This window comes from Durio zibethinus, chromosome 10, assembly GCF_047325235.1.
Source record: "Durio zibethinus cultivar Kanyao isolate XHJ-2024 chromosome 10, ASM4732523v1, whole genome shotgun sequence".
In the NCBI taxonomy this organism is placed as follows: Eukaryota; Viridiplantae; Streptophyta; class Magnoliopsida; order Malvales; family Malvaceae; genus Durio; species Durio zibethinus.
This window is the reverse complement of record NC_143171.1, coordinates 28878158-28896224: the sequence shown is the minus strand read 5'-3', so window position 1 is coordinate 28896224 and position 18067 is coordinate 28878158. Positions and strand designations below refer to the sequence as shown.

Below are 18067 nucleotides of genomic sequence, written 5' to 3'. Positions count from 1 at the left end.
CAAATATGAACAAATTGTTAAATCTAACAGTTGATATGTAAAAATATTAATTATTCATTAAATTATAAGAAAGATGTAAAACAAATTGTTTTATACTTGTATAACTTATTCTCCATCTATATAATGTGATACTTGAAATTTTATTTATTAGTTACATATTATCATTTGGAGATAATGATATTAGAAGTGAATATTATATTAATTAATAAATTTATAGTTTAGTTATTATATTAAAATTTTTTTAAATTCAAATACTATATTAAATATTTCATTATGTATAATTTAGAAGCCAATCATGATATAAATCTTATAAAAAAATAATAAAAGGATATATATACTTAATTTTTATTTTTGTTATTATTAGAATATTTTATTTTTATGTAAATTCAACTTAAAAATTAGTGTCATTTAACTCGTTACATCAAATTCAGTCTTTACTTTTATATTTAATTAGATTTCAAGTCCACACTTCACTTGCGGAAGTAAAATACAATTATGTGTTAATTGAAATATTAAAAAATGTATAATAAAAAAATATATGTATCCATGTTTCTTCGTAGGTTTCATTAGCTTAAACTGTAGGTTATTAGAAGGTTGAAGCAATAATGCAACCAAAACAAGCAAAAATATATGTATCCATACATCTAAATTGGCATAGGCAATAGATTACTTAGATTTAATTTAGGCATGTAGTAACAGATATTAGAAAATTAAGGGCATTCAAAACTTTCTATAGCTAATAACATCTCTACAAAGATAAATGCTATAGGTTTTTTCGTTATTATGATCTAGACATACTCAAACTTTACTCTTTTTAATACATGCTTATAGTTTGGTTTAATGTATCTAGAATTTATGTCTTACTGAGATTGATTGAATTAAGCTTTTCAAGTTGAGAATATTCCAATAGGTGTTAGAGAATTAAGTGAGATTCTGTTTACCATAATTGAGTTAGATAAGCCATTTATAGAATGTAGCATTCAACAATCTTATTTGATGTTTAGTTTCTTTCCAAATATGCTTGTATATTGTTTGGAATATTAACAATCAAATGTCTCACATAATAGCAATTTAAGGTCGTATGATCTATTTTGGAATATTGACAATCAAATGCCTCACATAAAACCTTTTTCAAGTCTTATATTCTATTTTTCTTTCTTTGATATATAAACAGTATAAGTCACTTAAACAAAAGTAATCTATGTTACACATGTAATAATATAGGGTATTATAGGTGATTTTGTTTTTCTTAAGGCATAATAAAGCATAACCATGAATCCATGATCCATGGATTACCTTTTATCTAGATTGAAACGCAAAGTATTACATAAGAATTAAAGCAATCCACTAATACCCAGAAGACAAACAATAAAAGTAAAAAAATACATTTCTTGCTCTCTCTAATTGACTGAGATTGTTACTAGTAATTGCTATGATTTGATTAAAAGCCATTGTTGCTTTGAATATTGGCAATCTTAGGGCAAAAGTTTTGCATCTGGGTGTATTCAGGTTTTACCATGCTCTTTCTTAAATAAAAATCATCTTGTTATGTAAACTCTTAAAAACTCCAAGCTTGTTGTTATGCTTGAAAATTAATATATAATAAACAATCTTTAAAAAACTGAAGAGAAAATTTTGACTTAAATTAATTGAAAATGATTACATATATTTGAATTGTGTTGGCTAATGGTAGAAACAAGCTTGACAAAAAGGTGACAGGTCATGGTTGGGTTTGGAAAAAGAAATCAGAGTAGTTATTTTTTTTTAGTTGATGTTTTACTAGTTGTTTCCATAATTGGATTTAGGGTTTGTAAATGTTCAACACAAAAAAAAATGTGCTTAGTAAATGTTCAATACCAACATGAAACTTTGTAAATGCAAAAGATGCAGACTTGCTCGATTTTGCATTGTCAGTCAAAGCAACTCTTTACTTGTTCAACTTCCCATAACCTTTTTTGTAAATCAATTTTCTCACACTTTTAAGATTAGGGTATGTAGAAACATATATTATTGAAAAATAAGATATTGCAAGGGTATAAAATATTAAAAACAGAAAGCAAAGAAGTAGGAAAGTAAAAGATGCCCTTAAGTCAGATAAAGTTCAACTAGGTGAAGCATGTTCATTGTTGCCTTATTCACTTTAAGAAAAACACCATTGAAAATCTACATTTGTTAAGAACAAATATAGTAATTTAGATTCAAATTTTAATTATTTATTATAAAAGTATTAAATAATTTCCAATACATTCACAACAACCATTTGCCCTAAAGTTACTATGACAATGTAGCATTATATCAAAACATGCGAGCTTGACAATAAGTTCACAATAGCTATAAAGTTACCAAATTAACTTTCGATTTTGAGTTAGATTATCAAAATGACAGATTGCCCAAAGTTTTAATAACTTTAAACTATACAAACAACACACTATAATTGAATTTTAAACAAAATATCTCAAACATCAGCACATGAATACCGACATTAAAATATACAAAGAGCAAGCTTATTTTAACCAAATATTATTCTAAATTTTGAAAAAGAATCGATAAGCTACCTGTCTCAATCGCAAGAGCTGTAAGATCTTTCTCGTCCTTAGATACATGACATTAATACTGAAAACAAAGATTCAAAACATGCTAATATTTAGAATTTAGATTCATAAACCAATAAAATGTCACAATAAACACATACCCACGAAGTCGAATGATTAATAAAAGCTTACCTTCTGGATTGATATAAAACCTTCCTTTCAACTTTGCTTACGCTTCAATTGAATCAACTCTTTTTCTTAACGCTTACAGATTACATAATATAACTTAGACACTTTTAGGATTTGATAAAAATAAAATTATATAAATACAAACAGAAAAGCACATTTACCTAAGCCTCGTACTTCGTTTGAATTTTCCAGGCCATAGTTGTCAAGCTGTGAAACATATTTGAGAATAAGTCCCTGAGAAAATTATAGATTTAGATAGAAAGAAAATCTTTAGATAATACCAATGCAAGCATTCAATTCAAAATCCATTGCCAAGTTAAATATATTGGGCTTTTAACAATTTAAATAAAGTCACTTAGCACAAAATCTTTCGAGGAGATTCAACTATCTCCTAAGGTAACTTTTACAGTTAAAAACTTCAAATTCACATGAATATGTAGTAAAAAAATCAATTTTTTATACAAAATAGAGTCTTTTCTTTCTTTAAAAGAAGCAAAGTCAAGCATTTTCTCAAACAGTTGTTTACCTTTAAGTTTTAACTTTGAATTTCCAACTTCAATAACTTTTAGAATTGATAATTAGGTAATGACTGCAAATTTTCCTCCATAAAACTTTGCCACAATATACAGAGGACTCTTCTAGAGGTTTTCATTTGTATTAAATAATTCCATTAGCAAAGTAGTTAAATTAGTTATTAATTCATCATTAGTTTTCACCAACAACTTTGTATCCTCCACATAGTTGTATCATGTTCCAACTGGGTTGTCCTATATCACATCAAAATCATATAATTCCATTAAAACTGAAAAAATTACAAATATATACTTTTTTTAGTATTGACATTAAAGTAGTAAATTGAATTATGGTTGACTAACCACTAACAAAAGATTTGTAATTTTTAACGAAGTGAAATTCCTTGGTTTTAAGTTGGTGTCTAATGGTGCAATCTCTTTAAAGTTTCTAATTCCAACACATGAGGCACCCTATATTGAAAAGAAAATAAACATTGAAATAAATACAAAGTTGAAACAGAATTGAAAATCAATCAAAATTCATAACCTTGAGCCTCAGCTTTTCAAAATGAAACATCTAATATAAATTTAAAACAATATTTGTCTCATATTTTAGGTAATGCCAAATTGATGAAGAAAACTTACAAGTCCACCTTGTAGCCATAAAATTATCGACCATGGCTTGAAAAGTTATTCAACTTTGTAAGGACTTTAATAAATCTACCAAAACATGTGTACTTCAATATAATACAACTTAAGGAAAAAAAAAAAAAAAACAAGATTAGAATCATTCACATTAAAACTTTTGGATTCAATAAAAATGAATGAGAATTGTATATATTATGAAGCTACTTACTTGGTTCTCGACTTTCTTTTTCCTTACAACTTCAAACTCCTACTTTTTGGCAAGCTCTCATTCTTCATTTCTCTTTTATTTTTTTCAAGAGTCAAGAAAAAAATTAAAATATTTTTAGCTTGGTAGTTCTTACTTCTTATCACAATCCAGGTTGCTATGACTATGAGACTTAACAAATGAAAATGATCAAAATAAAGTAAAGTTTTACATAGGAGTAGTAAATTATGAAGTATTGTAGGAATTGGGTTTGTTATGCTATTGGTTTTTAGTTTTATAATCAAAAGCATCAGATTTGTTTCCATCATCGTCACCTTTATGTCTATTAAACACTTTCTTCTCATTTTCCTTATTTTCACTCTTAATGTAGAAGCTTTGATCTGAGACCGAGTTTTTTATTCTCTTCAAACCCCAATCTCTTACTGTAAAAATGTTAAAAACTCAATAAATATTCTATAGTTAAACCAAGTTTAATTCAAAGAAGGAAGTAGATTGAAAAGGCTATGAAATAAAAGGAAAAATCACATATTGCATACCTTAAATAGAAAATTTCAATTACTGGCTTGTTTTGGTAGGTTGTTTTCACCTAAAAAATGTATAATAAATTGCATGAGATTATGAAAGGGAGCTAGTATATATTTTTATATTTGAAATTAAATGAAAAAAAAACTAAAAATAAAAGTGAATTAACCTTAACAAAAAGGAAAAAGATTAGTCAAGTTATTCAAATATGGTAGATTGCTTACATGAATGACATGACAACAAAAATGGTTAATAATTGTAAAGAATGTCAAGAATTGGAATTTAGTAATCATAAGATCACACACTCAAAATTTGAAATTCCCATAATTCTAGGAATCGAGTTTGAAGCTTTCAAATTAAATTATGTAAGTCTTGAACTTTTATGTTTTGTTTGGTTTCTTAAGAGAAAAAAAATTCAAGAAGGCAAAAAATTTTCTTTATTTGTCAAATTAGAATACTAAAAACTTAGCCAAAGCAAAAACATTTGAATTCCTCAACACATTCCCTTTCTTTTCACCTCGTTTTCTTAACAATCAAATAGAAACTTTCAGAACATAAAACCAAGAAGAAACCAACTCTAAAAGTAGCCAAAAAAAAATCCAAAATCCAGAATCTTCCCCTAAATTTTCTCAACTAAACCAAATAGAAACAACATTTACTACACTATAGATTACAGAACCTGTCTTCCTATAAAGATATTACAATGGCTTCTTTCTTTATAAGAAACAAATAATACAATAAAATAAGTAAACCTTTTTCCTTAAAACTTGATACAAAAAGTGAACTGGTTTTTTCTTGAAGATCTGTATCGAGAAACAGAAGGAAAAAATTACATAAAAAAAATTGCTTAAAACAAAAAAAAAAAGTTGTATGTTGGGACTCACTTGTTTGAATTGTTATTGTTAACTAAATAGTAACAATTTCTAATTTTCTAGCAGAATATTAAATAATGCATGTGACGAAAAAGCAATAATTCACTTTTATACAATCTTTCTCTATCTATACTTTTGAGACTATTATGAAGAAATTTTTTTTTAGGTAACGATTAGAAAATTCATCTTTTATGAATATATACTGTTTATAATTAAGTATAAATATAATCAAACCAAAATCATATTTCCTCACCCATCTCTTGTCAAAATTATATCAAATCAAAATCAATCTAAAATAAAGTCTATATATCTAACAGTCCTGAAATAGAAAACCCTCAAAACATAAACACAAAATAGAAAAAATGAAATTGTTGTCTTACTAAAGCTTATCACTAAATAAAACCTACAAAATCTAAGTACGAAGAAAAACTCATTTATTCTAATAAACAATTATTGGTAAAAAACGGAAACTGAACCAATACCATGTCATTTTAGGAACTGATAAAACAAAATCAATGTAGATATGAACAAATAGTAAAAAAATTCAAGCAAAACAAAAAAATAACTAATGAAAATACAAATTTTTGCAAAAAAAAAAAATCGTACTTGAGAACCACAACTGTCACGTTCTGCTATTACTCTATTCCTTTGCTGTGAAAACTCTAACGATGTTGTTATGTTGGCAAATGGAACAAAAAAAAAAGAAGCAATTTAAAGCTGACAAAATCCTTCTAAACACCATAAAAGACCCATGCATGCATAAAAAGCAAAATATATATTAAAAATAAAAATATTCAATGATTGATCATCATTATGTTTTATCATCATCAACATCTTTCATCATCACTAAATGATTTACACGTTTAGGCTTAATTTCATCACCATAAAAATGTTTTGGATGTAGATATTTGGTTTTTTCAGAGGCTGTCTTAAAATGAAATTTTAAGAAGAAAAAAAAAATCTTGAAAGGTGCCGACATAAATGTCTAATATTAATTGCTTAGAAATATGGCAATCATATTAATGAGTAAAAAGGGAAAAATTTGAAAACCAAAAAAAAAAAAAAATTAGTTACCTTTTTTACATGCAAGTCATTAGAAGATAATTTGAACACTTTCTTCACCATCCAAAACCATTTACTCTTTTTCCTTCCCATCTTCTCTCGAATTAAAGGCTTCAACAATTGTATAATAAAGATATAAATTTAGCAATATATAAGATTTAACAGACCATCTTTTCAAATAATGCTCACTGCATTCTTGAAAAAGTTTAAACTCAACAAAAAATCAAAACCTAAATAAAAAAAATAGTAAAAAACCCAAATCTAAACAATCAAACCCTCAACTTTATCAATCAATAATCAAAACACATTTCAAAAAATTATCAAAAAAATAAAAAAGAACAATGAAAACCAAAAGTTTATGACTTAATAATAAAAAATCTACATAAAAAAGTAATAAAAAAACTTGAAGAAAACGATAAAACCAAGTCGAAAATGTAAAGATCAACTTAAAACCAAGTTAAAAAATGATTTACCAGAAAAAAAAACTCAGATTTTGACATATTTCTTAAAGGTCAATTCATTATTAGAGAAGTTTTATGGTTTGAAAGGGTGTATGAGAAAACCCTTATGCAAGAATTGAAGTGAGATGAGAAGAGTTTGAGAGAGCATGTGAAAACCTTCTATATTTGTTTTATTTAAAATTACCCATGGATTTCTTTTTTAAGACATTACAGAGGTGTGTTGGCAATAAGAAATTGAGAATAGTTTTTATTTACAACTATAGATTATTTTATGCACACTTACAATATGATTAAAATAAACAATAAACAAATAAATATTTGTAAATTTATTTTAAAAAATAAAAATTTTAATCATTTTTAAATAAAAAGTAAAATAATTGTAACTACACCTTTTTTAACAAATAAAAAAAAGGAAAATTTGGTTAAAGTTTATTATAAATCTCTTTCCAAAAAATCTAAATTACTAGTATAACTTTTAATATATATTGTTTATCTAATAATTTAAGGTCATGTTTGGTGCATATGATAATAGATAGAATATAATGATAATCATCATATACTATATTTGTTTTGTATCTAAAAAAAAAAAAGTTTACTAGGAGGATTAATCATTATCTTGATATAAGATTACTAGGAAGATATAAGATGATTTAATTCTCTCAAAATGAAAAGTATTATTTTTTATGGAGACACCCTACCTTAAAAATGAATAAAAGATAACATAATTTAAAAAATAAAAAAGATAAAACAAGTGATAAGATTTGGTGATTAAATGTTTAAAATTCAATTGCTTTTTGAGATTAAAATCCATATTGAAAAGGATAGGATGCTTATTTTTTAAATTGAGATCTTATCTTCAAATTATTATTTAATCCATTGACGGACCACCAAATGGGGACAACCATTACCAGCAGTATCCAAAACCAATTCTAACCTAACAACAATTCTAGATTCATCAATAGAACCTAAGCAGCAGATAGCTAGCACTCAGCATTCCATCATCGCCTATAAATAACCCATCGAGAGTCCTTCTTGTCAATTCCATTCAACCTTTTAAAAACCTAAGTTCACCACTGCCAATTTCGATCCACTGCTTTTGGCAATCCTCAATTCCTATCCTCGTCAAGCCGTAAAACATCAACCAAAGTCCCAGCATATCCCTCTAAACCATTAGCCCTAACCTAGCTTTGATATCTTACCAAACCATCAATAAAGTCAACAGTTGCAGAACAATACTTTACCTCAGTGATTCTATCAAACCTAGAAGCATTCATTTATACCCAACAATTACCCATACCCAGCAAGCACACTTGATTCATGATCCTCACACACAACACAGTTGAAAGCCAATAAAATGCAATAATCATACACATAATTTGATAGTAATAAAATTTGGTAGCAATAATAAAAACAAAGGCTAGAATGTTGGGTTTGTAGAGATTTTCAATCTGAAATAGGTGACAAGAAAGAAGAGTTCCAAAGCTAGTAAGGAAGGCTAATTTTAGGTTTCATTTCGAGTTCTAAGTCAGTTTGAAAAAGGAAATACCAATAGTGACGATGGTGGGTTGCAGCTACAAAAAGGATATTTGGCAATTATTTGTTGGGTTGTGAATTTTATGTCCTTAGTCAGTGCCTTAAAGAAGTAGATGCTAGAAGAAGTAACAAGTACAGATGGTTAAACAACCATTTATAGAGGTAACGACAGCCTTGTTTGGTGGTTGAAATTTTGGTTTGGTAAGAAGGATGACATAGTTGGTTTCATAGAAATAGGGGAAGAAAATAAAGAAGAAGATAGGGTTTCATTTATGAAAATAGAAAATGATACCGTAAAAGGTTTGAGATATTCAACCTGACTTTGAAGACTAGCATTTTGATCCATTTCTAGTTCGACCTAATCGCTCCAACCCGCGGGCTATTACAAGGGCAATCCGACCCAGTTAGAACCCTTTTTTTAACCTATTTTCCAACAACCTTATTGAGCCACCAAGACGAAGGTCAATTCTTTTTTTGGTAATTTTATGTTATTTTGCTTATTAATTATTTATTCATCTTTTGAGTGAAAGTTTTAGGAAAAAATAAATAAAAATATTTTCAAAGAATGATGATAATTCTAAAATACCAAAAATAAAAATTGCAAAAGAAAAGCATTTTAAGGAAAAGTTAAAAGTATTAATTTCCCTTGAAAATGAAAATTTCAAGAGATAGTTTTTTGAGAAAAAGTTAAAAGTATCAATTTTTTTTAAAGGTAAAAATTTCGAAAAAGGTATTTTTGAAAAAAAGTTAAAAGTATCAATTTTTCTTGAAAATAAAATTTTCAAAAAAGTATTTTTGAGGAAAAGTTGAAGGTATCAATTTTTCTTGAAAATAAAAATTTTTAAAAAGGTATTTTTGAGGAAAAATTAAAAGTATCAACTTTCCTTGAAAATAAAAATTTTAAAAAAGTATTTTTGAGAAAAAGTTGAAAGTATTAATTTTTCTTGAAAATAATAATTTCAAAGAAGCATTTTTGAGGAAAAGTTAAAAGTATCAATTTTTGTTAAAAATAAAAATTTCAAAATGCTTTAAGAAAAAGTTGAAAGTATCAATTTTTCTTGTATAAAGGCGTGAATTTTTTTAAATAAAATAAAACAAAATAATGAAAGAGATCCCTATCAAAGGTTGAAGCATTATTTTTTTTTTGTTTTTCTTTTTTCATTTCTTGAAAATTTTTTAATGTTAAATAATCTGACGATAGAACCTGTGTAAAATAAACAGTAATTTTTTTGTATATTCTTGAAGTGAGAAAATTTTTTCAATTTTTTGCCAAAAGTATTAGAGTCAATTAAGAATAATTCCAATAATTAATTACTTAGTAAAATTTTTAAAGCTTAATGGATAACGCGAAATCGAGCTAGTATCATCTTTTAATTGACGTTGTGGGGGTTCTATAACATTCCTCACACATAACCGTACTCTCAAGACCTATTATTTTCACAAACATTGAATCTACCTTTTAAAGGTACCTAAGTCAAATTTAGGACTTCTCTTTAAAAAGGAAAAGATTCAGTTAGGTGGCCAATCACACCTAAAGAAAAAAATTGATGGCGACTCCTAAATCAATATCTAGCGATAGGTTTATGGACCTAGACGTTATGACAGTTTGGCGACTTTACTGGGGACATGCTAAGAGTTAGACCAGTAAATAAATTCGTGTTATCCAAAAGCCTAATAAAATTAAATTTTTTGTAAATATTTTTTATGCATTCATTCTATTTATTTGTTTGCTAATTATGTCATTCATATGCATGTGCATGACATGAGCTCTATGCTCGAGCTTCATCCTTCTAGGATGGAGTAAAATACCTACGGTTTCGTAAGATTTTAATGCCTCTATAGTGGCTAGCGAAATACTCTCACTTAAATTGAATCTTTTCCACTTATAGCCTGTGATAGGTGAGGATAGGAGTGCCTCACTAGTCTGTGATGGACAAAGATATGAGGAATAATTTGAGAACCTTTAGACTATCTACCATGAACCACATATAGTGACCATAGGGAACCTAACCTATAGTTAGAGCCTTACTTTCCCTTTTGCAGAAAAATCCAATGGTTAGGTTACATTTTTGCAATGATTTTTCTTGTGTAGACATTAACTATCGTATATGTCATGTTGCATAAATTGCCATGATAAAATCAATGTTAGTTGAATATTTTTTCTTTCATCAATTTTTCTTTCATTTAAAGTAAGATAACATTAGACTGTATATTTTTTATCTCACATGCATTAATGTGAAATCTTGGTGGTTGCATATTAAGATTATTTTTATAATCCTTCTTTCATTACATAAGCATGTAGTAATACAAGCATTTTAATTTGTGGTAATCAAAGGTTCAAGGATAGCTCGACCATCGAAGATTCCTGTCCAACCTACCCATCACCCATATAATACTCGATCGCAAAGAAAGCAAATGGAATAGGAGCAAAATAGCCATATGGATAAGATCGAGAAAGCTCAGGAAGAGATAAAAAGAGAGTTAACAAAGATAATGAAAATGCTAAAGAAATTAGATAAAGGCATAATAGTAGAAAAAACCCTCAATTTAAATGAGAAATAGGATATTGTGGACCCTCTACACCCTTTCGAGGTTAGCCCAAATCAAGGCTAATCTCCTTTAAATACACAAGCCCCACGGATGCCATTTTTTGGGGCATATCCTAAAGTGCCATTTCATAGTTACACTAATCTTACCCTTAGGGCAAAGGTGTATAATCCAATTAAGGTCCCTGATTTTGATGATCTTAAAAAGAAAGAGGGATTAAAGATGAAAACTTCTAAGGTGATGAAAGACCTAAGCATGCAACAAATGAACCTTTTAGAAGAGAGAGTGTGAGCTATCAAATGAATGGATTATTTTGGCTCTGCAGATGCAGTTAAACTATACTTAGTTCCAGATGTGGTTATTCCACTAAAATTTAAAATCTCTGAATTTGAAAAATACGATCGAACAAAATATTGGTAACTCATGTCACCGTAAAATGGCTGTCTATGCTCATAATGAGAACTACTAATGCATGTGTTTCAAGATAGTCTCACTGACTCAGCGACGATGTGCTATGTCCAGTTAGATTGAACCCGTATCTAGTCTTGGAATAATTTTGCAAAGGTATTCATCACCCAATACAATACATTATAGACTAAGTTTCAGATCGTCTATCTCTACAAAGTATGAAAAAAAACCTTATGAAAGCTTAAAAGAGTATACACAGAGGTGGAAAGATGTAGCTGCTTAAGTTCAACCACCTCTTACTAAAAAGAAAATGACTATTTTATTTGTGACTACTTTGAAGCCTTTATATTATGAAAAAATGATTGAGAATGCCACTAATAATTTTATCAATATTGTGATCTTTAAAAAAATGATAGAGAGTGCCATTAAGAGTGGCAAGCTTGAGGAAGGAGAGACCTCAAGTACAAAGAAAGGTAGGATGTCCAAAAAAAAAAAGTGAAGCTCAAGCTGTGAGTTTTCAAGGACAGTAGTTCAGAAGTTATGCCTCATACCCACAGCCAATATATCCTACCTATTATCCAGTCATTAATCATGTTGCACTAGTTTCTTACCATCATGTTTCACTACCAGCTTACCAATCAACTTTTTAAGCACCCATATATAGGCCTAATCTTATTGCTACCCTAGCTTCAATGCCTAATAACCAAGCGGGTGGTTTAAGGAGATCTCTAAATAACCAAAAGATGGCACACATTAAGCCTATCCCCATGGCTTACACTGAGTTATTCTTCAAACTAGTTAAAAATAACTTAGTATCTCCTATTATTTTAAAACCATTAAAGCCACCCTATCCCCAATGGTATGATGCTAATACCACGTGTGATTATCATAATGAGAATGTGGGTCATTTTATAAAAACTTGTCCTGGTTTCAAGCACAAGGTGCAAAGTTTGATCCGAAAAAGCTTGGTAAGCTTCGATGAATTAAAAAAATTAGATGGTAGTAAAACCCTTCACTTAATCACACAAAGGCATAGTCTTGAAGAAGGACAAGGATATTGATACTAGCTGAAAGTTGCTTGGATTTCTTTTAGAGTAATGCCAAGATTTCTTTTATGCAATAAGATTTTATTCTTTATCATTTTAATAAAAGGTAAGTTGATGTGTTTCATTACATTTTCTCTTTCATTATTTTTTGTTACTTTCTATATCCATTTTATTCCCATTCTCAAATTTCAAATGGTGAATGTTTGGACAATTATAAATAATAATTTTGAGATTTAATTTTGAAAACTCATTTATATTAATCTATAGAGACTATTTGAGCAAAAAAACCAATCTGTGAGCAGATATCATTTATGAAAAATAAGCATGTCTTAAAGGCATCTAATCAGTTTATCTTTGTTCAAAATATGGTCTTCAAAGAAGGCATTCACATTTGAAATGAAAAATGGCTACATTTCTTTTACTGTTCATAAAAATGAAATTATCCATTGCTATCCATTTTGAGCCTATTATGATTTTTTTTCTAAAAAACCTCAACCAAGGATCACCTTCCACGCTAGAAGGAAAATTTTGGAAAAAAAAAAAACCTACTTGAAAAAGAAAAAAATAAAAGATCACAAAAGGTCTCAAAGATAGGGAATGAAAAAAAAAGGACCCCTTATACAAAAAAATAATAATAAATGAATACAACAAATTATTTGGGGCAAAATAGTGAGAACCCTATTATGAGAAATAAGATGAACGAAAAAGAAAAAGGTAGTGAAATGATGTGGAATGGGGTAAAATGTCAAGTTACATCACATGATGGGAAATGATCCTTTGATTTGAACCATTTAAACACTTGTTTTGAGCCTATTTTATTCATTTCTTTCATGACCCGTCATCATAGCTTACATTACAACCTTTAAAAGTTTATTTTGATCGAATGTGAATGCTCAAATTGAATGATCATATGTTAGACTCAGGCATGTTTGTAATGAAGCAATGGAATTGTGCTATGTTTGGAGAGATACTAATAATTGATGAAGTGAAAAAAATGAAAAAGAAAAAAAAATTGAAAATAAAAAATAAAAAAAAAAGAAAGAGAGGGAATACTCAAAGTGAAAACCTAAAAGGGTGATTTGGGTTAAAAAAAATTGAGCTAAAAACTAGAAGGATGGTTCAATATATGGAAGGTCAATGTCATCTGAAGATCCTCTGAACTCAGGCAAAATGTGATAGCTTAAAATGATTTTGAAAATCAATGGAATGAGTTTTTGAAAAAGAATCTTTGATTAATATTAAAAATTGTCTGAATATTCATTATTTGGATATTGTTATACCATTTAAAAACTTACCTTAGTGACATGCTTTGAATTTGTTCCTTGATCTATGTATTTTATATGAAACTTATTCTTGTATTGATTGCATTTTCTCTCAATTTACCTTACTTTCACTCATATTTGCATCCTCAGAATAAATCAAAAAAATATATGATTGCATTGTGCTTTTCATGAATTGAAATGATAATCAATGAATGACAATATTCATAAAAGATTCATGCATTCCTTTGAAAAGAAATCTAAGATAACAAAGGCAAAAAAAAAAAATGAAAAAGATAAAAGAAGGCTAAAAAGCTGATTTGAAAAGGCAAATATGGTAGCCAAATGGTGAATATGGTGATGGATCAACCAATATAATATATGAGTTGTGACCAAAAGCTGCAAATAACATGGATCAGTTAGCGAAATTGGTGAATTGATTATGAAAATGTTACTGTTGGAAAGTTAAAAAGGAAATGTGAGATGCTGGAGTCTTAAAAACCTTATTACCACAATCAATTAGAATGTCATGGTGTTGATTTTAGTGACATTTGCATTACATTGCATTCGCATCATTGTTTAATCACGCATTTGCATCATGTAGTGAACATGTGAATCATGGTTTAGGGTATGGCATCTGCATTGTTGTGAGAATCTAGGTTGTTGCATTTGTATCATTAAGAAAGCATTCGCATAATTATCATACAAAATTTTGACTTTGGTAGGAGAATTTTGAACTTTGAAACTTCAAAAAAAATTTCATTATGAGATTTTTTACAAGAAAAACATCTGAATTTTTTTAAGTTGTGAAACCTTTTCAATGATGAGGATGATTTGTAAAACTTCCAAGAATAATCTCTAATAATTCAAATGAGAATCTTTGAGTTTTAAAAATTTTTTTATGTAAATACCCAAAGTTTTGAATCAAAATCCTAGAAATTTTAGATGAAATCATAGAACTTTTGAATGAAAACCTTTGAAATTCTAGTTGTGAATCCCTAGAAGTTTTTTCAAATGCGAATTCAAAAATTTTATGAATCTCTAATCTAAAAGTCTTGCGAACCTTCAATTCTTATGAATCTGAATGCTTTGCGAATCTTCAATTCTTGCAAATCTGAAAACTTTGTAAATCTCTAATTCTTACGAATCTGAAAGTTTTTGTGAATCTTCATTTCTTGTGAATTTGAAACCCTTACGAATCTTCAATTCCTGTGAATCTGAAAGTTTTTACGAATCTTCAATTCTTACAAATTTGAATGTCTTGCAAATCTCTAATTCTTGCAAATCTAAAAATATTACAAATTTTCAATTCTTACGAATCTGAAAATTTTGTGAATCTAAAATTCTTGCAAATCTAAAATTTTTACGAATTTTTGAATCCTGCGAACTTTGAATTCAAATTTGTGATTTTTTTTTTAATTTTGAATTCAATTGTGAATCTTTGAGTTTCAATTTGCATTATGAATTTTCAATTATGAAATTCTTGAATGCTTCAAATTGTGAACCTTTGAAAATTTGAAATTTCGTAATTGCTGTAAAATCAGACTTTGGTTCCATCTAGATCATTTTGTCTTGGATTTTGGCTTATGCTAGATCCTTCTTCAGTTCAATCCAAGTTAATTATTTCAAATTTCGGTTCAATCCAAGTCATTTTGTTTTGAATTTTGACCTATGTTAGATTTTTCTTTTGTTTAGTCCAAGTTACTTATCTTAGACTTCAGTTCTATCCAGGTCATTTTGTTTTAGATTTTGGCCTATACCAAATCTATCTTCGGGTCATCCCATTTTTAAACTTGATTCAATCTACACCAAAGTATTTTCTTTTTTGAATAAGGCTATGATAGGTGTTTACATCTTTGCATAATCTCTGTTTCATAAAAAATATACAAAGACGGGCAACTGTGGACACCTTACCTTGAAAATAAATAAAAGGATAAAATAATTTAAAAAATAAAAAAGATAAAATACGTGATAAGATTTGGTGATTAAATGTTTAAAATTCAATTACTTTTTTAGAATAAAATCCAGATTGAAAAGGAAAGCATGCTCAGTTTTTAAACTGAGATCCTATCTTCAAATCATTATTTAATCCATTGGCAAACCACCAAATGGGGGCAACCATATCTAGCAGTATCCAAAACCAATTCTAACCTAACCACAATTCTAGATTTATCAATAAAACCTAAGCAGCCGATAACTATTACTCAGCATTCCATCTTCAATAACCCATCAAGAGTCATTTTTATCAATTCCATTCAACCTTTCAAAAACCTAAGTTCACCACCGCCAATTTTGATCCACTGCTTTTGGCAATCCTTAATTCCCATCCTCGTCAAGCCGTAAAACATTAACCAAAGTCCCAGCATATCCCTCTAAACCATCAGCCCCAACCTAGCTTTGATATCTTACCAAACCAACAATAGAGTCAACAGTTACAGAATAATACTTTACCTCAGTGATTTCACCGAACCTAGAAGCATTCATTTATACCCAAAAATTACCCATACCCAGCAAGCACACTTGATTCATGGTTCTCACACACAACACAGCTGAAAGCTAATAAAATGCAACAATCATACACATAATTTGACAACAATAAAATTTGGCAGCAATAACAAAAACAAAGGCTAGAACATTAGGTTTGTAGAGATTTTCAATCCGAAAGAGGTAATAAGAAGGAAGAATTCCAAGGTTGGTAAGGTAGGCTAATTTCGGGTTTCCTTTTGGGGTTCTAAGTTAGTTTGAAGAAAAAAGAAATACCAGTAGCGACGATGGCAGGTTACAGTTACAAAAAAGATATCTGGCAACTGTTTGTTCGGTTGTGAATTTTCTGTCTTTAGTTAGTGCCTTGAAGAAATAGATGCTAGAAGAAGTAGCAAGTACAAGTGGTTAAACGACCATTTATAGAGGCAACAACGGCCTTATTTGGTGGCTGAAATTTTTGTCTACTAAGAAAGATGACATAGCTGGTTTTGTAGAAATAGGGGAAAAAATAAAGAAGAAGATAGGGTTTCATTTGTGAAAATAGAAAATGATACCGTGAAGAATTTGAGATATTCAACCCGACTTTGAAGACCAGCATTTTGATCCATTTCTAGTCTGACCTAATCGCTTCAACTCGCAGGCTACTACAAGGGCAATCCGACCTAGTTACAACCTTTTTTTTAACCTGTTTTCCAACAGCCTTATTGAGCCACCAAGACGAGCGGTAATTCTTTTTTGGTAATTTTATGCTATTTGCTTATTAATTATTTATTAGTCTTTTGAGTGAAAGATTTTAGGAAAAAATAAATAAAATTTTTTTAAAAGAATGATGATAATTCTAAAATACTAAAAATAAAAATTTCAAAAGAAAAACATTTTAAGGAAAAGTTGAAAGTATCAATTTTTCTTGAAGGTAAAAATTTCAAAAAAGGTATTTTTGAGGAAAAATTAAAAGTATTAACTTTTCTTGAAAATAAAAATTTTGAAAATTATTTTTGAGGAAAAATTGAAAGTATCAATTTTCTTTGTGTAAAGTCATGAATTTTTTTTAAATAAAATAAAACAAAACAATGAAAGAGATCCCTATCAAAGGTCGAAGCATTATTTTTTTTTTTGTTTTTCTTACTTTCTTGAAAATTTTTTAATGTTAAATAATACGACAATAGAGGCTATGCAAGATAAATAGTAATTTTTTTGTATACTTTTGAGGTGAGAAAAGTTTTTCAATTTTTTGCCATAAGTATTAGAGTTAATTAATAATAATTTTTAATAATTAATTACTTGATAAAATTTTTAAAGCTTAATGGATAACGTAAAATTGAGCTAGTACCATCTTTCGATGGACGTTGTGAAGGTGTTATAACATTCATCACACATAACTGTACTCTCGGACTTAGTTCTGTTTTCACAAACATTGAATCTATCTTTTAAAAATACCTAAGTCAAGCTTAGGATTTCTCTTTAAAAAGTGAAAAATTCAGTTACGTGACCAATCACACAGAAAAAGATTAATAGCAACTCCTAAATCAATATCTAACGATAGGTCCATGGACCTAGACGATATGACATTTTAAATGTTATAGTGTATACTTAAAAATTACATCAATAATTTAAATTGTATAACTTTAAAGAAAGATAATTTTGACCCATAAATAAATTATTCTATTTTAATTTTTGCACACATCAAATACAATATAAGATGACATTATTTAATTTAATTTAATTTAATTTATAATATCTTATCCTATTCTATCATATATTGTGTACGAAACACATTCTAATTGCTTT

At 28.3% G+C, this 18067-nt stretch overlaps 1 pseudogene; it reads right to left on the bottom strand.

Moving 5' to 3' along the window:
• Window positions 1-2085: 2085 nt before the first annotated feature.
• On the bottom strand, window positions 2086-3964 carry LOC149516658 (serine carboxypeptidase-like 51; annotated as a pseudogene).
• Between the last annotated feature and the right edge of the window lie 14103 nt (window positions 3965-18067).